This window comes from Hemitrygon akajei, chromosome 5, assembly GCF_048418815.1.
Source record: "Hemitrygon akajei chromosome 5, sHemAka1.3, whole genome shotgun sequence".
Lineage (NCBI taxonomy): Eukaryota > Metazoa > Chordata > Chondrichthyes > Myliobatiformes > Dasyatidae > Hemitrygon > Hemitrygon akajei.
In genome coordinates, this window is record NC_133128.1 from 24,742,713 (window position 1) to 24,767,153 (window position 24,441).

General features: G+C 41.0%; 1 protein-coding gene and 1 non-coding gene across 3 annotated transcripts in view; both read right to left on the bottom strand.

The window, feature by feature from the left end:
• Nucleotides 1-24,441, bottom strand: part of LOC140727559 (runt-related transcription factor 1-like) — a 219,819-nt gene that overhangs the window by 122,189 nt on the left and 73,189 nt on the right. The gene's annotated exons all lie outside the window — the stretch shown is intronic.
• LOC140728648 (U6 spliceosomal RNA) lies at nt 14,946-15,052 on the bottom strand. Its single transcript, XR_012099135.1, has one exon. It is a non-coding gene; the product is annotated as a U6 spliceosomal RNA (small nuclear RNA).

Consider the following 24,441-nt stretch of genomic DNA (forward strand, 5'->3'; position numbering starts at 1 on the left):
CTTGGGTTTTCAGCAGGCCTCTGACAAGGTGCTGCACGTAAGGCTGCTAAGAGAAATGAGCCCACGTAGGAAGACTGGCTGACCGGCAGTAGGCAAAGAATCAGAATAAAAGGGGCCTTTTCTGATCGGCTGTTGATGACTAGTGGTGTCCCACAGAGGTCAGTGTTGGGTCCACTACATTTCACGTTATATGTTAATGATCCAGCTGATGGGATGGTTCACTTTGTGACCAAGTTTGCTGATGATAGAAAGGTAGTGGAAGGGCAGTAAATGTTAAGGAAGTAGGTATTTTGCTGAGGGATTTAGACAGATTAGAAGAATGGGCAAAGAAGTGACAGGTGGACTATAGTTGAGAAATCATGCACTTCGGTAGAAAGAATAAAAGCATACACTATTTTCTAAATGGGGAGGGAATTCAGAAATTGATGGTGCAAAGGGACTTGGAAGTCCTAGTGCAGGATTCCCTCAAGGTTAACTTGCAACTTGAATCTGTGGTGAGGAAGGCAAATGCAATGATAGCATTCATTTCAAGAGGACTAGAATATAAAAGCGAGGAGGTGATCTGAGACTTTATAAGGCATTGGTCAGGCCTCACTTGGAATATTGTGAGCATGTTTGGGCCCCATATCTAAAAAGGGATGTGCTGACATTGGCGAGGGTCCAGAAGAGTATCATAAGAATGATCCCAAGATTGAAAGGGTTAAAGTATGAGGGGTTTGATGGCTCTAGGCCTGTAAGCAATGGAGTTTAGAAGTCCAAGTGGGTTCTCATTGAAACCTATTGAACATTGAATAGCCTAGATAGAGTGGACGTGGAGAGGGTGTTTCAAATAATGGGAGAGTCTAGGACCGAAGGGTACAACCTCAGAATAGAGGAACATTCCTTCAGTACAGAGATGAGAAAGAATTTCTTTAGCCAGAGTGTGATGAAACTTTGGAATTCATTGTCACAAATGGCTGTGGAGCCCAAGTCACTGGCTATATTAAAAGCAGAGTCTGATAGGTTCTTGATCAGTAAGGTGTCAAAGGTTATGGGGAGAAGGCAGGAGAATGGGGTTGCGAGGGAAGATAAATCAGCCATGATTTATCACAGAATAGGCTTGATGGGCTGAATGGCCTAATCCTGCTCTCACATCCTATGGTCTCATGGTCATATTTGAATAGGGTTGCTATTCTGGAAAGACCCTGACAAAAGCAATGTCTATAAATTAACACTGCAGGCGGGTGCCCTTCTGAACACCCCACCCTAATCTTGCTCATCCAATCAGATCCTTGTGTAGTGGCTTTAAAGTAGCGGGTAGGTTCGCCACACAGTCCAATGTCAATACAAAAGCAGCTTTGACTTACTCTGAAATAAAGAGCAGTGGAAAAGAAGTGCAGTGCTGGTATATGTAATGAATTATTGTTTTGGCAGTAAGATAAAGGCCGTTATTAGCAACAGGAGAGACCAGAAGATCTTTCAAAAAAAAAGATGGAAGTTAATGGAAACTCATCTCCTGTCCTTACCCTCATTGCTTGCAGCTGACTGTCAGCTAAAAAGACCCAACTGAGTGAATGAACATTAAAAGGAGAGGTTGAAAAAGGAAATGAATGGAGCTTTATTAGAGCGTTTCTTCTTCCCCCTGCTTGACCCAATTATCAGATTTTACATTTCAGCTTAAGACAGTAGATCAAACGACAAGAGCCACTTTGTACTGCAGCCAGGAGACCATATGATGCCTCTCATAGAACTTCCCATCTGCCAAGAAATTGTGCCTTTAAGTAACTTTGCTGTATCTTGCAGCAGTAGCATGATTAGTGATGAAACTAGTGCTGTGGAAATTGTCCCAGGATTTTATTGTGCTTCGTAAACATTTTCAACAGAAGAATAAAAACATAAGAAAATAATTAAGGAAAGAAGCCCATCACGAATGCAGAAGGTGATGTGTGCCAAAATATTCTGTGGTAAAGCACACAGTGTTTATATTAAAAAAACATACAAAATATGAAGTATGCTTACAAGCAACTTTTTCCCCAGATTGCAGATCATTTAACTTCAAAGCTGGAAAAAATACATATATTTATATTGCACCCTATCACATTTCCCAGGAATTTCCCAAAGGACTGAGCAGAAAACAAATTACTTCAAAGTGTTCTTACTATTATGCAGGCTGATATGGCAACCATCTTGCACACAGCACAGACTTGTGAATGGCTGTGAATTGCATGAGCAAATTAGCTGTTTTTGGTGATTTTCATTAACAGAGGAATGATGTCAGAGTACTCCCGGTTCTCCTTAAGTAACATCACGGAGTTTTCTCATTTTCGCAACGGGATCAGTGGGGGGCAGGCAGCCTGCAGCTGTGCTACTGATAGGAAGGCAGGAGTGTTGGATTTAACACCTCTACTTGGCATGAAACAAGTAAGTGGCTAGAATGAGAGAACCGAAAAACCCAAGCCCAAACCAACCCATGGCTGTCTCTTCAGCATTGAGCAAACATAAATCAGGCCAACTAAAAAGCTCAGAAGGTCAGTACTAATGATATTTAGGATACGTGGAAACATAGAAAAACCTACAGCACAATACAATCCCTTCGGCCCACAAAGCTGTGCCGAACATGTCCTTACCTGAGAAATTACCTAGGGTTACCCATAGTCCTCTATTTTTCTGAGCTCCATATACCTGTCCGGGAATCTCTTAAAAGACCCTATTGTATCCACCTCCACCACCATTGCCGGCAGCACATTCCACACACTCACCACACTGCGTAAAAAGCTTACCCCTGATATCTCCTCTGTACTAATGTATCATGGTCGTGAACTAACTAGAGTGAATATTAGTTAGCTTTGATTTCCAGCTGCTAGTGCAGGAAAGGAGAGCTGCCTAAGCTAAATGCTTGTGGCCTTGAGGATGGAATTCGGACTCCTGGCACCGTAAGATTGGTTTGTCATTCGAAGAAAGTAATTTTTGATCCATGCCAAACCTCTGTTCTTGTTCATGTCAGATCCCATAGCCCTCAGTCGCCATAATGTTCTTTCCCCTCTCTCAGTGGAAATGATTATTCCTCGTGATGTCATCTCCCTTCTCCCAGTAACACAAGTCATACCATTCAATAAGATATTTTACCTCAGTAAAATTACCTCAGTATTTTATCTTCAAAAAGTGATGCCTCAAGAAGACGGAATCCATCATTAAGCACGCCACCACCTGGGTCATGCCCCTTTCTTATTACTACCATCAGAGAGGAGGGACTGGAGCCTGAAGACACATACTCAACATTATAGGAACTGCTTCGAACCTTCCGCCATCAAATCTCTGAACGGATAATGAACTAAACATCAAACAATACCTCACTATTTTGCTCTCTTTTGCACTATTTATTTCTTTTAATTTTTTAATATATTGTATATTTCGTATTGCATTCCATAGTATTTTTATGTTTTGCTGCCACAAAACAACAAATTCCACGATATGTGTCAGTGACATTCAATCTGAATCTATGCAGTTGAGTCGGCAGTAACACCGTATCTCTTAATGATGCCTCCCTGCAGTTTAAACATTGCAAATATGCCCAATCCCTGGCAAAGTCGGCCATCCTGCAGCAAACTCTTCAGCTGGCTCAATACCTACAGATCTATGGTTGAATCAGGACAGCCTTGATCACATGGGATAGCTCAAATCATGACAGTTTCAATCCTTTTAATGTGCATATCAACCAATCACTGCTTCTTAATTTATTCCATTTTACTTCTTGCTGTCTACAACTTTGATCTAACAATGTCTAACCTGTCTATTAAAGACAGATTAATGATGTGCCTGAATCAACATCCTAACGCAAATGGAGGCGTTGCTAAGCTCTTTGAGATCATGGAAGCATTCTCAATGGGCTCAGTGGTATCCTGGTTGATTTGTATCCTGACTTTATACATTTCATAATATCTTCAAGTTCAAGTTTATCTTCGATTCTATTGTAAATATATTACAAAACCCACATTTTAATTAATAACCTAATGATCTAGTTGTTCTTGTGGCTCAGAATTCAAAACTTTAATGCTTTTTGTGCTGAAGGTTCTGGGTGCTTCTTCACAGTGATGCCACCGTGTTCCTGGTCTTTTCATTACTCTGTTACTGACACTTCAGAATTTCTTTTCGTGCAACTTCTCTCTAATTTCACTAATATATCAGCAGCACTCTGTTCTACTCTGGACTGTCTCTGTTGTTATTGTTGTATTTATTATTTCATGAAGACTGTTTACTCTGTGAGTTTCACACGAGCAAGGAATTTCTTAGCACCCAGGGGTATATGGCAATAAATTAATCTGAATCTGAGCCCAGAGGTCACAGCACAATGTTTCAGGCTCTCCCACCAGTGGAAAGAGTTTCTTTATATACCTTATCTAGAAAATGTCAATCTAATCACCCCTAAACTTCAAAATTCTAGGAAAATAAAGGTTCGTATATTTTTTCCTTATACTGTAAGCATTGCGTTCAGATTCCAACATTCCTTCCAAAGTGTTATGAGCAAATCTGGTCACAATACTCCAGCTCTGGTGTAGCCAGCTCTTTGTACAGCTGTAAAATGCCTTTCTAATCCACTTCCCTTAATTCAAAGTCAATCACTCCATTGGCCATTTGATTATTTTCTGTACCTGTCCATAACATTTTTATGATTTTTGTACATGGTCCCCTAAACCTAACTTGACATCTGCACTTTTAGTATTTCACCATGTAACAGATTATTGTATTAGCCAATTTAAGTCCAAGTCAGTGAAGTCACATTCATTGAAGCCCATTTGCTAGAGTTTTGTATGATTGCCTAATCTATTAATATTCCATTATAATTGACTGTTTCCATCCATTCTGAATTTCATGACCCCTGTCTTTGAATATGTAGCTTTCTGTACCATCAGTTGAGTTGCCTATAAAAATAGGGAGTAGTACGGCCAGGAACACAGACCATTAAGGGATGCCACCAGTCATAACCTGTCAGTGCATTATCTCTCAATAATACCCACTATTCTCCTGCTTAGCTGGCTTCGTAACTGGCTGAGTAATTAGCTAACAGTCTCTTACAAAATAATTTATCAAATATCTTCTGGACACCGGACTAGAACTAGAGGCCACAGATTAAGGGTGTAAGGTGAAATATTTAAGGGAATATGAAGGGTCTTGATCACTTGATCACTTGGAGGGTGGGGTAAGTATGGAACGAGCTGCCAGCAGAAGTGGAGGATGCAGCTTCGATTGCAGTACGAGAGAAGTTTGGATAAGTACATGGGTGAGAGGGGTATGGAGGGCTATAGTTCAGGTGTGTGTCAATGAGATTAAGCACAATTGCTGTTCAGCATGGACTAAATGGGCTGAAGGGCATGTTTCAGTGCAAAAGTGCTCAATAATTCTATGACAATGTGAATAAAACACACAGAATAATACCTTGTCTCTACTTGAGGCACCTCTTCATAAAATTCCTTCAGATTCCTCATGCACAAGCTACATTTACAAATCCCTATAAATTCATCTATAAAACAAAATTATTTAAATGAGATTAATTGCTTTGCATCACTCTGCTGTTAGTAATACCTTACACATTTCAAAGTAATATATGGTACATGACACGCTTTGAGATGTGGCAAAATAATGTTTCATTGAAACTTTTTCTTTAATGGATTTGATGGCCAACTTATAGATAATTAAGTGTAGTATTAATATCTTAAACTATTTAATCACTCTTGTTGCCTTAGAACAAAAGCCAAATAATTTATAAATATAAAACACTAAATGAATTAGTTAGGAATCAGAAACAGCTTAATTCTTGGTAAAAATATAACAACATCATTGATGTTCATCTCCTTGGTTAGTGAAATATAATAACCAATCAATCTGTTATATTTTCTCTATCAATCGAAATTGAGGCATCTATTCCTTTTCCACTCCACATTTCTTCTTTTTTCCTTTCATTCCTCAACTTCCTTTGCACAATGAGTCATAGCTAACTGCTCCCTAAGTTTCAGTTCTAATTCATGTATATTATTTCCACCTTGCACCATGATAGTCCATTCTATCTTCTCCAAACCTCTTTGTTTTGAAAACAATATTGTAGCAATAGTCTCTACCATGTCATAGCTATAAATGTGGCTTGTTCCTTAATGCACAAAATTAGTTAGAATTCATAAGATGAAAGCAACCCAACAGGTGCTACACAAATCTTTTAATGTACTTTTCCTCACAGGAAATTCTGCTATTATTCATACCTTGCTATATTGTTTTTGTTTTGGATAATAGGACTTTACAGACAACTAGGAATAGTAGGGAGGATGTTTGGCAACTGAGACTATCATGGAGGATGTTGTAGTTGGCATGAAAGAGTTGGGCCGAATGGTTAGATTCCTTTCTGTATTACCCTGACTCTGACTCAATGACAGTGACTCAGATGCTTCCTGGGACAATGAATTCAGGTGGAAGTGTGTTATTAGGTGTGTGCATAATAAAGGACCACTTACACCGCACCCTGTACCAGACAAGGTGCACTTCAAAGTTGGAGTGGATTTGTTTGATAGTAATGGGAAGAGTCATATTGTTGTAACAGACTACTTTTACAATTAGCCAGGGGTTGTAACACTGCAATCAACATCCAGCAAAGTGGTCATCGCCTATCTGAAAGCTGTGTTTGTGAGACTTGAGAGTTCCATGCAAAATAGTATCAGACAATGGTCCACAATTTTCAAGCTGTAAATTTGAGTCCTTTGCTATTGATTGGAGGTTTTTACATATAACTTCAAGCTCACATCACCCAAAATCTAAAGGCCTAGCAGAGAGTTTGGTCGAGTTAATGAAAGGCCTCATGGAAAAGGCACAAATGGATGAAAGGACTTCCATAAATGTCAAATGCCACTGCAGAATAGACTTCAGCCAGCCAAAATGCTGATGGGTCAACTCATACACACTAACCTTCAAGTGCACAAAAATCTGTTGACACCTAAAGGAGCACACAAGGTCAAATTGGCTAAAGACAAAAGGAAAGGAAAATGGAAACAGTATTACGACAAGACTGCAAAAAGCCTACCAGTCCTGAAGCCTGGAGGTCAAGTGCGAATCCAGGATCATAATTTTGGCACATGGTCCATGCAAGGATGTGTGCAAGAGGAAGAAGCTCCACATTTTTACTAGATCCAGATAGAGCAAGGGACATCACTGAGAAGGAGCCATGTGGATCTACAACTACAAGCTCCAACCCTTAGCTATGACACATCACCTGTCAGTACACCAAAGAGGCCAGCAGATGTAAAAAAATGAACATATGGATCGAAGTTCTCAGAAAGACTCAAATATTAACATAATGAATGCAAGCAATACACTTGTGGAAACCAAAAAGGATAACTAAACAACTCCAGATTTTGATTGAAAGTTGCTGAGTGAAAAAGGGACCAGCTACAGAATGTACATGTCTTTGTTGGAAAATGATTATTGCTCCTTGCAGGTTTATGAGGTTATAGTATTGTGTTTGTTTTTCTTTAAAGGGGGAAGATGTGTCATTATGCCTGTACATAATAAAGAACTTCAGTTCCCAGTGGGCAATGCAGATGATTCACCCTGCAACAGGAAATGACATTGGTGAGCTGGTCACACACACTCAGTGTTAAGCTAGAGCCATTCTGTAAATAACATGTTTTAGCATTTTATCCACACTAAGTTTATCTTTATTAAGAACAAATATAACAGGAAGGGAGTGACTCTGGGAGTCTTCAGTATTGACTCCAAATCCCATGAAGTTTTGTGGCATCATGTTAAATTCAGACAAGCAAACTTCCTTCTGATTACTTTTGGACTGGGCTGTAGTATTTATTTTTTGTATCATTTAACTTTCCCCTATGCTTGTTTGTATTTTATATAATCACCGATATACATCTGATTGTTCAGTGAGTTTTCCAGTAATTGCAATGCATTTCCCAGTGTATTTGCCTCAGTGTTTTTTGAATAAGTGTGAGGTTATCCACTTTGGGAGTAAGAACAGGAAGGCAGATTATTATCTGAGTGGTGTAGAGTTAGGTAAGGGAGAAATTCAAAGAGATCTAGGAGTCCTTGTTCATCAGTCACTGAAGGTGAATGAGCAAGTGCAGCAGGCAGTGAAGAAGGCTAATAGAACGTTGGCCTTTATTACAAAGGGAATTGAGTACAAGAGCAAGAACATCCTCTTGCATTTGTACAGGGCCCTGGTGAGACCACACCTGGAGTATTGTGTACAGTTTTGGTCTCCAGGGTTAAGGAAGGACATCCTGGCTGTAGAGGAAGTGCAGCGTAGATTCACAAGGTTAATTCCTGGGATGTCAGGACTGTCTTACGCAGAGAGGTTAGAGAGACTGGGCTTGTACACGCTGAAATTAAGGAGATTGAGAGGGGATCTGATTGCAACATATAAGATTATTAAGGGATTGGACAAGATAGAGGCAGGAAATATGTTCCAGATGCTGGGAGAGTCCAGTACCAGAGGGCATGGTTTGAGAATAAGGGGTAGGTCATTTAGGACAGAGTTAAGGAAAAACTTCTTCTCCCAGAGAGTTGTGGGGGTCTGGAATGCACTGCCTCGGAAGGCAGTGGAGGCCAATTCTCTGGATGCTTTCAAGAAGGAGCTAGATAGGTATCTTATGGATAGGGAAATCAAGGGATATGGGGACAAGGCTGGAACCGGGTATTGATAGTAGATGATTAGCCATGATCTCAAAATGGCGGTGCAGGCTCGAAGGGCTGAATGGTCTACTTCTGCACCTATTGTCTATTGGAAACTTCTTGATTTCAGTGGTGGGTGTCATATAAAATAAATCTGCTACTTCATTGGTTAACAGTTATCTCCAGTCTGGTATGAGGTGACATGACAGCTTTTGAATGCTCGCTATCCTTTGCTTCTTTTGCCATACTTCTCCTCCTTCTTTGCTTTTGTAACGCTTAATAAAATGGCCATGAGCAACCAGCTTCTTGCCTCATTCTTGACTTTTGAAGAACTTTTGGACCACAGAAGTATCAGGATTACTATCCTCAGTGAATGAAACACTGCTCTTCCATGTTGACCAACACTTAGAAGAAATTCTGATAGTTCTAAGGCCACAGACATTACTCTGACTTGAATGTCCATCCCTATGTAGCTTGATAGCACCTGTTCTGATCGAGTTGGATGAGTTCTGATTGACACTGCTGCTAGGCCAAGTCTGAGGCAGGAGAGAACCACTACAGGAGATAAATCTGTTTGACCTTGTACTCACCAGGGTACCCCTGGTAGCTGCAGAGGCCACTGTGCAGTCCTACAAACGGGTCTCAGCCCGAAACATCAACTGTACATTTTTCCATGAGTTCCTCCAGCATTTTGTGTGAGTCACTATACAATCCTTGTGGAAACAGCCTTGAGTTCACCTTGAGGAGTTTTTCCATGTTGTTTTGTGGCACTACAATTGCACGAATTGAGATAGATTTAATTCAGAATTTTCTATCCCACACGGTCATGGGAATTGGTTTATTAGTGTCCGTTGGACTGGGATACAGTGAGAAGCTTGACTTGTATTCTGTTCATACAGATCAGATCATTACACAGTGAATTGAGGTAGAACCAGGCAAAACAATAGCAGCATATGGAATGAAGTGTTACAGCTACAAAGAAAATGCAGTGGAGGTAACCAATAAAGTGCAAGGTCATAATGGGCCAGACTGTGAGGGCAAGAGTCCATCTTGTCATGCTAGGGAACTATTCAATAGCCTTGTAACTGCAGAATAGAACCTGTCCGTGAACCTAGTGGCATGTGCTTTCAGGCTTTTGCCCGAAGGAAGAGGGGAGAAGAGAAAATGTCCAGGGTGTGTGGGGTCTTTTATTATTCTAGCTGTTTTACTGAGGCAACGAGAAAAATAGCCAGATTCCACAGAGCGGAGCTGATTCCTGTGATGTGCTGTTATGTCCACAACTCTCTGCAGTTTCTTGCTTATACATGCAGAGCAATTGCCATCCATTAAGGTGAGGCTTAGGGCTAGCTGGTGATTAGGTGGGCAGTGGGAACATTACCCCTCTTGTGTTTCTTGATTTTGTTATGTGAGATTCAGTGTCATGCAACCCTGCCACTTTGATCTGGCTCACATCTTCATTAACCAGGTCCAATGTGTGCCTTTATTGGGATCTTTCTACTCCTTACACTAATTTTCAGGTTTATGGTTATGAATATGCTAAGGTGATGGGGTTATTATTTATGCTTGGTGTGGGGGGTGATGTTGGATTGTAGGGAATGAGTGCTCAGGTTTGGGGGTGTCTACGTAAGGTTTTGTGGGGAGCTGGCAGCATAGGTTTAGGGTTATGGGTAGGGTTGGGGTGTAATTATGTGGGCAGTGGGAAAATTATCCCTCTTGTGTTTCTTGATTTCATTACAAAAGATTCAGTGTCACTTGATCCTGCCACTTTGATTTGGCCCACGTAGTCTTCCCAAACCACGATGCACAAGATAGGATGCTTTCTGTGGTGCATCAATAGAAATTGGTATGGGTTCATGGGGATGTGCTGAATTTCTTTAGCCTGCCGAGGAAGTAGTGGACCTGGTGAGCTTTCTTGGCCATGGGCACCTATGATTTGCATTGGACTATCAGAAGCAGCAGAAATCGACACACCACAACCTGTAATCTGGCTTGGCATTTCCCTCACCCTGCCAATACCCTTAAACCAAGGGATTACTTCCAGTTTGGTGGGGAGTCTGAGAAGGGATACTGCACACAGCATCAGGCATAATAAAAGCCGTGGTATTAACCTGGTGAAGTTGTACAATAGCATGCAATAGGAGGAGCTCAGCAATTTCACAAACAGCAGGTTAGGCCAAATCCCAACAAGTCCAACTCATCAAGGTGATGAACCAATTACCTAATGACAGGAGGAGACACCAAGAATATCCCCACCCTCAGTAGTGACAGGGCCCAGCATGCAAATGCTGAGACAAGGCTGATGCCTTGGCTGTCATCTTAAGCCAGAGGTGTTAAAAAGATGCTTCCTCCTTTGAATCTCACAACCACAGAAGCCAGTCTCCAGCTAAATCAATTCACCCCACATGATACTGAGACATGGCTGAGACCATCAGATGTACAAGGGCTGTACAAAGGATTAAATTCCAGATACTGCATTTGACATCAAGATGCATCTGATTTAGCATGGTGTCAAGGAACCCTGGCAAAGCTGAAGTCAATGGGAATCAATGAGTAAACACTTTCACACCTTCCACAAAGGAAGTTGGTTGATTGGTCATGGAAGTCAATCATCCTCGTCCCAGAATGGCACTCAGGACAATATCCTTGAGCTAACTACTTTTAGTTGCTTCATTAGTGACCTTATCATAAAGACAGGAGTGGGGATATTTGGTGATGACTGAACAATGTTTAATTCTATTGCAGTTCTGAAGCAAATGAAGCTCCCATCCCCTCAGCAAAATTCTGACAATATTCAGGCATAGGCAAACAAGTAGCAAGATTGCAAAAGTAGCAAGTAATAACCATTGTCAACAAGACAGCATTTAACCATCTATTTTTGACACTTCATTGTTGAGTACCAAGGAAAGGCCAGGAACTCAACAGGCTAACCCCATAAATGCCATGGTTATAAGAACATATCAAAGACTGGATTATATAACTTACTCTCTGATATGCCATGGACTTCCCATCATCCAGAAATCAGAAACGGCCTGCATGGTTGAAATGCAGAGGCAACAATTTCCAAGTTGCTCAACCCTATCCAAGACCTCATCCATGACCCTAAGCATTCATTCCCTCTCTTCACCAACATGCAATGGTTGTAGAGCATGCCATAAACAAAATGCCCTCTGTACCTGCCTCAGAGGCCAGTTCCCACACATGAAACCTCTACCATGAAGAACCTGGAAGACAGGTGCATGAAAACACCACCACCAGCAGGTTCCTACTCTCCTTATTTGGAAACGTATCTCTGGTGCTTCAGCATCTCAGGGTCTAAATCCTGCAGCTACCTACCCTGCAGCACTTTAATGGAAGCATTGCAGAGGTTCAAGAAGGAGGCTCATCACCACCATCTCAAGGACAATTAGGTTTGCTTTAGTCTAATCAGTGACATCCAGGTTCCAAAAAAGTAAATTAACTTAGAAAAATCCTCAAGAGGACATATTAAAATACGGCGCTTTGTACGAATTTGGACTTCCATAAATTGGACCTTTCAAATAATTATAAACCTGTTTACTGCCTGTAGTGGTGACATAGAAATAACTTCTGCACAAGATCAGATGACAGGGACACTGTTTGTCAGCCTGTTTGAGATCAGTGAGGTATTTTAGGGTGCCAACCAATTTCCAGTTGATCAGCCTACGGAAACAACCCATGTTGCTTTGCAAAGGGAAACAATGTGTAGGTGGATGTTGTCAATGGGCCACCACATCCCTGATGTGTGTTGACATTATGGGAGTAAAAAGGAAGTGATTTGGTCTTTTGGAATTCTCCACTTGGATCAGGTGTATGTTTATCTGGATCTCAATTTATTTATATTTTGCTACACAAATGCTACTTCAGTCTATGAGGGGATAAAAGCATCTTTATTTTGCTTATAGTTTGGTTCCCCAGCTGAAAAAATACACTCTGCTTTTGCTTTTTATTTTTTAAATGGATCCCACAAAGAAATAGTGTGCTTATGAGGGATGGATTAGAGAGGTAATCTGTATTTTTAAAAAAGATGCAGACCTTCATAGGTTGTAAACAGCAATGTCTCAAATAGGATGTTCTTTATTGTTATATTTATTCTTATAAGCAAGATGGAAAATGCTGACATTTTCCAAATTAGAACCTCAATCATGGCTGTACCTTTTATTGAGGGAACTGTTCTCTGGCGATAAATTCAGGTAAATGTGGTTTATATAACACAAGGGATTCTTCCTCCTTCCCCCCCCCACCTTTTTATTCTGGCATTTTCCTCCTTCCTTCTCAGTCCTGAAGAACGGTCTCGGCCCAAAGCATCGGCTGTTTATTCATTTCCATAGATACTACCAGACCTGCTGAGTTCCTCCAGCGTTTGTGTGAGTTGCTTTGGATTTCCAGCATCTGCAGACTTTCTTGTGCTTAAGAGATTCTGCAGATGCTAGTGATCTCAAACAACACACACAAAATGCTAGCGGAACACAGCAAGTTAGGCAACATGTATGGAGTAGAATAAACAATTGACACTTTAGGCTGAGAACTAGAAAGGAAAGGGGCAGAATTCAGAATAAAAATGTGAGGGTTCATCTATTTTTAAGGCAGGATAGAATTCAGAGGCAAAGTTGATGAAATTGATGGGCTGAGTATGGGAACAGGAAGTCGCGCCAATGCAGTTGTCAATGTAGCAGAGAAAAAGCTGAGGAGCTGTAAGGCTTAGAACTTGGACTGTTCTAAAAAGCCAACAAATAGGCAGACATAGATGAGGCCCATGTGAGTGCCAATGGCCACACCTTTGGTTTGGATAAAATTGGAGGAGCCAAAAGAGAAATTGTTGAGAGCGAGAACCGGTTCAACCAGACAGTGGAAGGGAATTGGTTAGTCTGTTGTCAAGAAAGAATTAGAGAGCTTTAAGGCCTATCCAATGGGGGTGGATATCCACAGTGAAAATAAGGTGGTCTGGACCTGCGAACTGTCTGTGATTAAACTGATAGAAAGCTTTGAAGAGTTATGAACATAGGTAAGAAGGGACTAATTAACACAAGAGATCCTGCAGATGCTGGAAATTAGAGCAACACACAGAAAATGCTGGAGGAGCTAGAAGATCAGGCAACATCTGTGGAAATGAATAAACTGTTGATGCTTCAGATGGAGACCCTTGATCAGGATCGAAAAGGAAGAAGGAAGATGCCAGATTAAGAAGGTGGGGGGGGGGGTGCGGGGGGAAGGAGGGCAAGCTAGAAGGTGCTAGCTGAAGCCGGGTGGGTGGGGGAGTTGGGATGAAGCACGAAGCTGGGATGTGATAAGTGGAAAAAAGCAAAGGGCTAGAGAAGAAGGAATCTGATAGGAGTGAAGAGTAAATCATGGGAGAAAGAGAAGGAGGAGGGGTGCCAGGGGCAGGTGAGCTGAAGAGGTAAGAGGTCAGAGAAGGGACTGAACTAAGAGTGACAAATTGGTGTTGAGGTATGCAGATTCAAGCTTAGTGGGGCAGGAGCAGGCAGAAGCAATTAGCCTATGTGGATCTTGGGTAGGAAGCAGAAACAGGCATTGCAGATTATGGGAACTATGTGGAATCGACATATAATTAAGTTATATTGAATGAATATTATTCCACCGCAGCCATTCTCATATCCATATAAGCTTGGCCGTCATCCATTTATCAAGTTTTGCTCAACTAGACAGTCATAATCCCAGCAACTTTCATGTTTTGCATTTTTTTAAACACACAGGAATTTGAGATTGGAGAAGCTATTATAATGTATCTTGCCTGTCCTATAATCTGTTATTTTCATAAAGGCAACCCTCGCTTTAATGCTTAAGGAATTCATAAATCATGACATCAGAATTTGAGATTTAGAATAAAATTCACGTTCATAGGATTTATGTGGAAAAAACAACAGAATGTTTTTCAGTTTGACACATGAGCAAATGAAGCAGTTTCTTGTTATGAAAAATCATCTTATGGCTCTTGTTCTTGGAATGAAATCCAGGAGTCACCTGTAAACTGTAAACATTTTCATGAGCCACTATAAGGTCTTTTTCGCTCTAGAGTCATGGAGTCAAGCAGCACAGAAATTTGCCCCCTTGGTTGACCACGTCCTTGCTGGCAATGACCAAAAGCCTCTTTCTCGCCTTCTGCTCAGATCCACTCTTAATCTATAGTTTGATTATTATCTATGACCAGCTTGAACTTGCCTCAGGTTGTGTTCACTGACAACTTGCCTGATACTCTGCTCACCAGAATGTGGGAACATGATTCAGGGTGGCCAGAAATAGGAATGGCTTTTGTTAAGGGAAATTTGTCAATTTTGCAATGTGTTTGTGAATGTATGTACTAGTCTTATGTAGGGGCCATGCTAACTTTCTTAGTATCATTCCAATTTTAGTGAATGCTGTTACTACTCACTGCTGTGGCCTGAGGTTCCACCTGCTTCAATAGGGGAGCATTCATACCAGTGCCCAAGAAGACTAGGGTGAGCTGTCTTAATATCTCGTCTATTGTAATGAATTGCTTTGAAAGGTTGATTCAAGGTAGAATTAACCCCAGCTTGAGAAAGGACCTGGACCCACTGCCACAATAGGTCTATAGTGTATGCAATCCCACTGGCTCTCCACTCTGCTTTGGAGCACGTAGACAACAGCAAAATATATATCAGGCTACTTGTAAGGATTACAGCTGTATACTCAACACCTCAGTATTAATCACCAAGCTTCTAAACCTGTGCCTCTGTGCCTTCCTCAGCAACTGCATCCTTGGCTTCCTCGCTGGGACACCTCAGTCAGTATCGATCAGTAATTATATTTCCACACTGACAATCAACACTGGTGCACCTCAAGGACGCATGCTCAGCCTACTGCTCTATTCTCTCTACTCTCACGACAGCTCAAATGCAATTTATAAATCTGCCGATGATACCACTATTGTTGGTAAAATCCCACATAGCAACGAGCAGGCATGTTGGAGTGAGATAGATTGGCTGGCTGAATGGTATTGCAACAACAACCTCACACACTCCCAGAAAGACCAAGGAACTGATTGTGGACTTCACGAAAGGGAAGTCAGGGGAACACGCACCAGTCCTGAATGAGAGTAAGCCGTAGAAATGGTAGCAGCTTCGAGTTCCTGGGTACCAATATTTCTGAGGTTTTGTCCTGGTCTAACATATTGATGCAATCACAGTGAAGGCACGCCAGCTCATACATCACCAATGGCTCTTGAAAACTTCTGTAGATATTCAGTGGGGAGCATTATTATTGGTTGCATTATAGTTTCTAATGAAGGGGCCAATACAGAAGATTGAAAGAGGCTGCAGAGGATTGTGGAGTCAGCCTGCTCCAACACGGGCACAATCCTTCCTACTATAAAGGACAGCTTCAAGAGGCAGTGCCTCAGGAAAGCAGCATCCAATATTAAGAACTCTCAACATCTGGGACATGCCCTCTTCCTGATACTACCACCAGAGTGGAGAGAGATGAATCTGAGACATACTTGAAAGTTTAGGAACAGCATCTTCCCCTCCACCATCAGATTTCTGGAGTGGCCCATGAACACTACCCCATTATTTTTTGCACTATTTATTTCTTCTATAATTTATAATAATTTTATGTCCTTGCACTGTACTGCTGTTGAAAATCAAATTTCACATCATGTACATTCAGCAGCCACTTTTTTAGGCACACCGGTTCACCTACTCGTTAATGCAAATATCCAGTCAGCCAATCATGTGGCAGCAACTCAATGCATAAAAGCATGCTGACATGGTCAAGAGGTTCATTTGTTGTTCAGACCAAACATCAGAATGAGGAAGAAATGAGATCTGACTTTGACTTTGTTGGTGCCAGACAGGGTGATCTGAGTATTTCAGAAAGCGCTGATCTCCCGGGATTATCATGCACAACAGTCCCTAGAGTTTACAGAACATGGTGCACAAAAGCAAAAAGAAAATCCAGTGAGCAGCAGTTTTGTGGGCAAAAACACTTTGTTAATGAGGGAGGTCAGAGGAGAATGACCAGCCTGGTTCAAGCTGACAGGAAGGTTTTAGTAACTTAAGTAATAAGCAATTAATTAAGTAATATTTCAATGGGTCAAATAATGTTCTCAATAAATATCTTTCCTATTTACCTCCACTCCTTAATTTTTATGTTCTATATATTGTAATAGATTTGTTGAATTAACATTAATTAGCTTATTAATTTTATGTGCAATGATCAATTTTTGATTTCTGTTGTTGGTGAACTAATAGACAGAAGTATAAAATTAAAATAGTAAGCATTCATTTACAGTATATATTCATTCAGGGAATCTGGACCTTGCAGGCTAAACCAATATTTAATTGTCCACCCCTAACTGCCCTTGAGAAGGTGGTAATGAGCTGTGTTCATGAACCACTGTGGCCCCTGAGATGCGGGTATACCTACCATGCTGATAGGGAGAGAGTTCAGTGACATTAACCAAGCGAGTCAGGATGGTGGTGTTCCCATGTTGTTGCTGCCTTCGTGCTTCTATTTAGTAGACATTGTGGGTTTGGAAGGTGCGATCTGAGGAGTCTTGGTGAGTTGCTACATTATGTCCTGCAGACATAATGTACAAGTTGCAGCCTTGGTGCATCAGTGGTGGAGGGAATGAATGGGTTTGCCTATCCACCGAGGCAGTGAGCGCAGTTGTGGTCGACTGAAGATTTCAAATGGACTGAGGGCTCTGGAATATATACATACATACTCTGTGGCACATTATACTGATATTCTATATGGGTTTGTTGACTTGCATGCGCGAAGACTGGGCCTCGAGCTGCAGTGGGGGGGGGGGCAAGTTGAGCGCAGGGACTCTTTTATTCTGTGGTTGTGTGCTGTACTGTGTCTGATTGTTGGTACTATGTTTTGTACCTTGAGCCCATAGTAACGCTGTCTCATTTGGCTGTTTGCGTGTATGGTTGAATGACAACTATATTGAATTGAATTGAATCAAGCAAGCTGCCACCTGCTATGCTGTTGAGCTTCTTGGCTGTTGTTGAAGCTGCACTCAAACAATTAAGGGAAGAGTATTTCATCAACCAGGAATGAGGAGAGTATTCCACCACACCCCTGACTTGAGCTATGAAGATGGTGGACAGTTTTTGGGGAGTTAGGAGCTGAGTTACTCACTGCAGGATTCCAAGCCTCTGACCTGCTCTAGTTGTCATATTGTCTATATGGCTTCTCAGTTCAGTTTCTGGTCCCTGGATATTGATAGTGGGGGCTTTCAGTAAAGGTAATACCACTGAACAACAGTGGTGATAGCTGGATTTTCTCTTATTGGATATCCACATTGTGTAATGCAAACATTACTTGGCCTGGATACTGTCCAGGTCTTGCTGCATTTGGTTGAAGACTGCTTCATTATCTGAGGAGTCACGAATGCTGCTGAACATTGTGCAATCAGTGAACGTCCTTCTGATCTTACTGATTATGTGACAGCATCATGTGCAACGAACATAACTTGGCCCACACTAAGGAAAATTACTTGCAGATATAAACCAAATAAATTGTATATTGAGCAATTCACCTCCTGAGATGGCTCGTGTTGTTTCAATAACTTCAAAGCCAGAATATCTGATTGGAATGAAGAAAGTTTTAGACTTAGTTTCACATCCAGCCTGCTTCAGCATTTGGATTTCGATATAACAAATGCAGAAAATCTATCTACACACGAGTATGTTGCAGCAAAGGCATCAGACACATTCTTGCGTTATCGCTTCATTTTCCACCCCTATGCACATACTGAGAATTGATATTGAGATATTATCAATTCTTTTACTGCTCTTTAATTTTAAACCAAGATAGTTTGTTTTAATAGCAAACACGAGGAAATCTGCAGATGCTGGAAATTCAAACAACACACACAAAATGCTGGTGGAACACAGCAGGCCAAGCAGCATCTATGAGGAGAAGCACTTTTGACGTTTCTCAGCCCGAAACATCGACAGTGCTTCTCCTCATAGATGCTGCCTGGCCTGCTGTGTTCCACCAGCATTTTGTGTGTGTAGTTTGTTTTAGTAGTGTTTCTGCTGCAATTTTATTGCATTAATTTTATTTCTTTGCTCAAAATATTGGGAAGTCACAAGCCCACTATATTCCTTGCAGCAAGCTCTGCTTTTTGTTCCCTTACCAACATTTATACCTATTATTTTTCAGTTTTATTGTTTCTCAATCAAAGGCTTCTTGATGTGTTGGCATAAGAATCCTTAAATTCAGTATCTGAATCGAAGGCCGACATATGTACTGAGGCCAATGGGAATGAGCAACTCAGGCTGTTGTGTGCTTGGCTCTAGGCCACAATTAATTCTGTGCCCCTCTAATCATTGGCAGTCAACTTAAATGGAGAATTAATATGCTTATTTTATTAGAAGATCTTTCTTGCACAAAATAAATAGCCTGCCAAAAGCTAAGCAGCTAAGATTCACAACTTGATTCAAATCAGACTAGCTTTGATTGAAGTCTTGGTCACCATAGACCATCAGGGTTAAAGAGTCTGCTTCCATGCTCGATGACTATGGTTCCATGTGTTGGGAATCTGTTCTTCTGTTGGCACCCCTCAGCATGCACAATACCAAAGAATTCAGCATAAAACAGAGGGAGACGATATTTCTTGTTTCGTTAAAGGCAAAGAGTAGAAAAGCTGCTAAGTGATCACAATGACACTCACTGCTGTGTGAGCTAGTTTTGGTCTTTGTCATCATAGTAACGTCCCGGTTACCTCCTCCTCGAGCAAGAGCATGTAAAGCAGCACGTGCTAAATAGATTTTCTGATTTCTAAATGCAGAACATGGAAGGATGAGAAAACAAGTACAGTTTTGCATTAAAAAAATCAAATTTAGTTCATTCCTGAGATCTTTATTTAACATTACCTTGGCAAGGAATCCAGTGGTGGACCTGTGAGCCGTTTACCTTATTAGCTATTTTAATTTTTATGGAAGAACTGGACTCATTGTCAACCAACTAATGGCCAAGGATGTTGAAAGCAGAAAACAGCCTTTCAGCACCATCTCTAGTTCATTCACTCTTGCTGAAGGGGCTGGGCCCAAAACGTTGACTGAACTCTTTTCCATAGATGCTGCCTGGCCTGCTAAGATCGCCCAGCATTTGTGTGTGTTGCTCTGGTTCATTCATGTTGGTTTTCTCCTGCTCAGACTTGCTGAGGATCTTAAACCCCTCAACAAAACAGCATGGTATAGCAGAAGTTTGTTGAAATTGTGTAAGTTCACGGTGCAAGTTTTTATTCCACAACCTTGCCTTTGCTACACTTTGAGATTTATCACTGTCAGCCCAATTACCTTTTTCCTTTCCCACAAATCCCTTGAGATGACCATCGGGGCTCAATGTAGCATACCACAGGGATAATGCTGCAGCCTTTTTATTTCGATTGTCGCTCTAAATATGATCAAACACAGGTAGTCTTTCTCAAGCTTGAACCCATTCACTTGTGTGCATAAGGTGCTCAAACAGCAATCAAGTGCTTAGACATTAATCAGCAAATAGGTAACATCATAATTAGTTCACCATTAAGTGCTTCAGTCATGGGCCAGCCACTGAAAGCTTACAGTCACTACACAAGAACTCAAGCACTAATTAATCTATCATGCAGGTACTTCTATTCCCTGCCGAACTTTATGAACTGCAGTTGCACTCTATCTCTCTCAAGTGTAATCTTTCTTTTTTTAAATTAGGAAACCAAAGGTATGCATAATATTGCTGGTGCTGCCTCAGCAGGGCAGTAAACAATTATTAGTCTTGAACTCCAATCCTCTTGCAATAAAGGTGAGAATATCAATCACTACTTGTCACAGCTGCATGTTAATTTTAGTCATTTGTGTACAAGGACGTTCAAGTGTCACTGATCTCCAATGCATTGCAGTCTCACCATTTAAGCATTTTGCTTTTCTATTTTACATGTCATACCTCACCTGCCATATCCTCACCAGCTCACATCATTTATTTCCGATCAAAACCTTTATGTGTTTTCCTCAAAATCTGAATTCAGATCTAGCTTTTGGAGCATAAGCATCATACATGATCTCTTCCTCCAAGTAATAAATAGATAGGACAGGTTGAGTGAGCTAGCACTTGGAGAGAAGGAAGTAGAGAGGTGACTTGATAGAGATGTACAAGATGATAAAAGATATAGGTAGAATGGCCAGCCAGAAAATAATACCCTGAGAACAACTTTAAGGTGTTTCAAAGAAGGCATGGGGTTGGGAGGGGGGAGTCAAAGGTATTTTTTTTTAATATACAGAGAGGCGGGTATGTGGAAAGGGACAGATATATTAGGGACATTTAAGAGACCCCCAAATAGGTACATGGATGAACAAACTGGAAATGATCTCATTGAAAAATACAATATTTTTGTGGGTTTGACAGGGTGAGTACAAGATATTTCTTTGGGCAGGAGTGCCCAGAATCAGGTGTCACAGCCTTGAAACAAGTGACTAGCCGTTCAGAATAGGAGTTCCCTCATCTTGTGAATAGTGAATCTTAGGAAAAGTCTATCCAAGAGATATAGAAAGAGGTTCATTTATTGGGTATCTTCAGATCAGAGACCAACTGAGCTTTAAATAGTGGTGGGAATGAAGGGATATGGTATTGGAATGTGGAATACTTATGCTAATGTAGAACATGCTTAGGGGATTATAGTCAATTTAGTGATGATGGGCAATATAAAGGAAAGAATAGAAGAACTTGAAAGGGGACATTTTAATCATGCATAATCAGGCACGATATCACAAAAGAAAATCATCCTTGACCAAAATAATAGAATCTCTTGAAGAGGTATTGGAGAGAATTGGTAACAGTAACACTGCATATATACAGGATGCACATACCAAATGCTGGGAACTCAGCAGGCCAGGGAGCACCTATGGAAAAGAGTATTGTCAACATTTCAGGCCGAGACCATTTAGCAGGACTGCTGAAGGGTCGCAGTCTGAAACATTGACTGTACTCTTTTCCAGAGATGATGCCTGCCCTGCTGAGTTCCCAGAATTTTGTATGTGTAGCTTGGATTTCCAGCATCTGCAGACTTTCCCTTGTTAGTGATCGGATATCTACAGGATGGGTATTTTTAGAATGGATTCTTGAAAGATACTTAATTAGTAAGGACATCAAATGTTTAGTGGAGAAGGGCTAAGAGGGAAAATAGATCAACCATGATTGAATGGCAGAGTGGACCTGATGGGTTGAATAGCTTTATTCTGCTTCTATATCTTATGATCTTATGGCTTTAAGATCTATTTGGCTTTAAGAAAAAAGCAGAGAGTCTGAGCAAAGAGAAGCTATTCACAGTGAAAGGAAATTAAAAGTAGGTGAGTGATACAAAGCCATTTTAATCTTGATTAGATCATTCTGAGTATGGGGTAGAATTCTGCTCACTATATTATGAAAACAGTATAGAGATGGGGATGTCATCTAAAGAAAATTTACAAGGATGTTACCAGAAACACGAGGGAACACATATCCAAAAATATAACCACATGGCTCTTCTTTCCTTTAAAATTTCCATTGAGACATAGTAAAGTGTTTCAATTGATTGAGTATAGATGGAATATTTCAATTTGTGGGAGAAACATTTAGAAGCATACGATAGAGGCATGTAAATTTGATAGGGAGTTCATTTATGCAAAGATTGGTGGGTATGTGGAGCTCCCTATCACAGGGAACAACTGAAATGAATTGTATTTAAGAGAATGTCAGGCTAGCACATGAGGGATAGGGGAAAAGACTGTTACATTCATTTTATTATTTTATTTTATTGAGATACAGAGTGGAATAGGCCCTTCAAACCACGCTGCCCAGCAATCCCCCAATTTAATCTGAGTCTAATCACAGGACAATTTACAACGATCAATAAATCTACCACCTGGTACGTCTTTGGACTGTGGGAGGAAACCAGAGCACCCGGAGTAAACCCATGCAAGGAGAACATACAAACTCCTTACAGAAAGTGGCAGGAATTGAACCCTGGCTGCCTGTACTGCAAAGTGTTGTGCTAACTACCACACTATCATTAGGCAAGATAAAAGGGGAAGAAGAGCCTTGAGTATATACATTGGTACAAACTGGCTGGACAAAATTACATGTTTCTGCTTTATGTAGCCTTGCTAACATTATCGTAACTTAATATGTATTTCCATCTATGCAAAAAGTCACTATTGCTTTCAATTCATAAAACTCAGGCAAATATTGAGCTCAGAGGAGTGAATTCTGGGCTGTGGTATTAATGTGAAACAACTGGCTTGCAAAGGTGAAGTGCAGGTTAGAGTGGGTGGTTCCAGCTGAGTTACTGATCACTTTGTCAATTATTTCTGCCACTATTTGCATTCCAGCAGCTGTGCTTGCTGTTACTTCCTTGCTGCTGACGCTCAGGGCAGCTGCAGCCGGGACGCAGACAAAACACCACGCTTGTTGTTGTTACCACCTTCCATCCTGCAGGTGAGCCATTCAGTTAGCTATGTGGCTCTCCACAGTCTCACCACTGAGGAAGTACCTACTGACGAGACGGAATGCTGACTGTTGATTTAATTAATCCATTAAGTTATGGTAAAGTGAAAAGGTCAGTTGAAACTCATCTTCTTTAGTTTGCCAACTCAGCAGTGGTTGTGAGCCGTTTGTAATAGTGCCCAAGTATCCTTTCCCACACTTATACACATAACTTATAAGGCTTTACTCAAGAATTAGCTGGAATCCATAATGTAAAAGTGCTCTCCATTTAGACTGTAAGCCAGAGAACAGTCTGCTTTTATTTTTGGAACAATGATATTTTACATTCTGGAAACAAGAGATCTGCAAATCTTTACATCTGTCTCACATATGAAAATTAAAGAAAAACAGTGAAGTCAACATGGAGATATGTAGGAGACAGACCAAAGACAATAATGAGAACAAAAGCCTGCAAGTTGCAAAATGCAGCAAGTGTTTGAGTTCCGGAAATCTAGAAAACTCGATTAAATATCCAGTGGTGGGAGTTGAAATATCGTCACAACAACTGAAGATAAATTAAATAATCTGGAGTTTAAAACAAGGCCACTCTTAGTAGTGGTGACCATGAAATTACTGGATCGTTGTTAAAAACCGATCTGGTTCAGTAACGACCTGAGGGGAAGGAAATCCTATATATGTGACTCCAGACCTGTAACAGTGCGGTTGCACCTTAATTGCCTTCTGAAATGGTGCAGTTCTATCAAAACCACTACTTGAAGCACAGTAAGAACAAAACCAGACAGACCACCCATCACCAAACTCATTCACAGCGAAGCCGCTCCCAGATCCCATGCTCTTCCTCGCACATGTCCAGGAGCTAGTACCTAATTTTGGGGAATTATCCCACAGATTTTACCATCCCCTTCAGCTGATAAATTAATAAACTTCAACACTGAGCACTAGCAGGTTTCTACAGATGTATGGTGGTAAGCATTTGGACTGCTTGCATCATCAGTTGACACGGCGATGCCAATGTATAGGATTGGATAGAATTACGCTGTTGTTAACCAAACCAGCTCCATCACGGGCACTAGCTTCCCCCCTTCAATGACATCTTCAAAAGGTAATGCCTCAAGAAGGCAGCACCCATCCTGAAGGACCCTCACTGTCCCAGACGTGTTCTCTTCTCATTACTACCGGCTGAAGGAGGCACAGGAGGCCTGAACGTGCACACTCAGCATTTTAGAAGCAGCTTTTACTCCTCTGCCATCAGATTTCTGAATGACCCATGAACCAACCCATCAACACTACCTCATTAGCTGCTCTTCATTTGCACCATTTTAAAATATA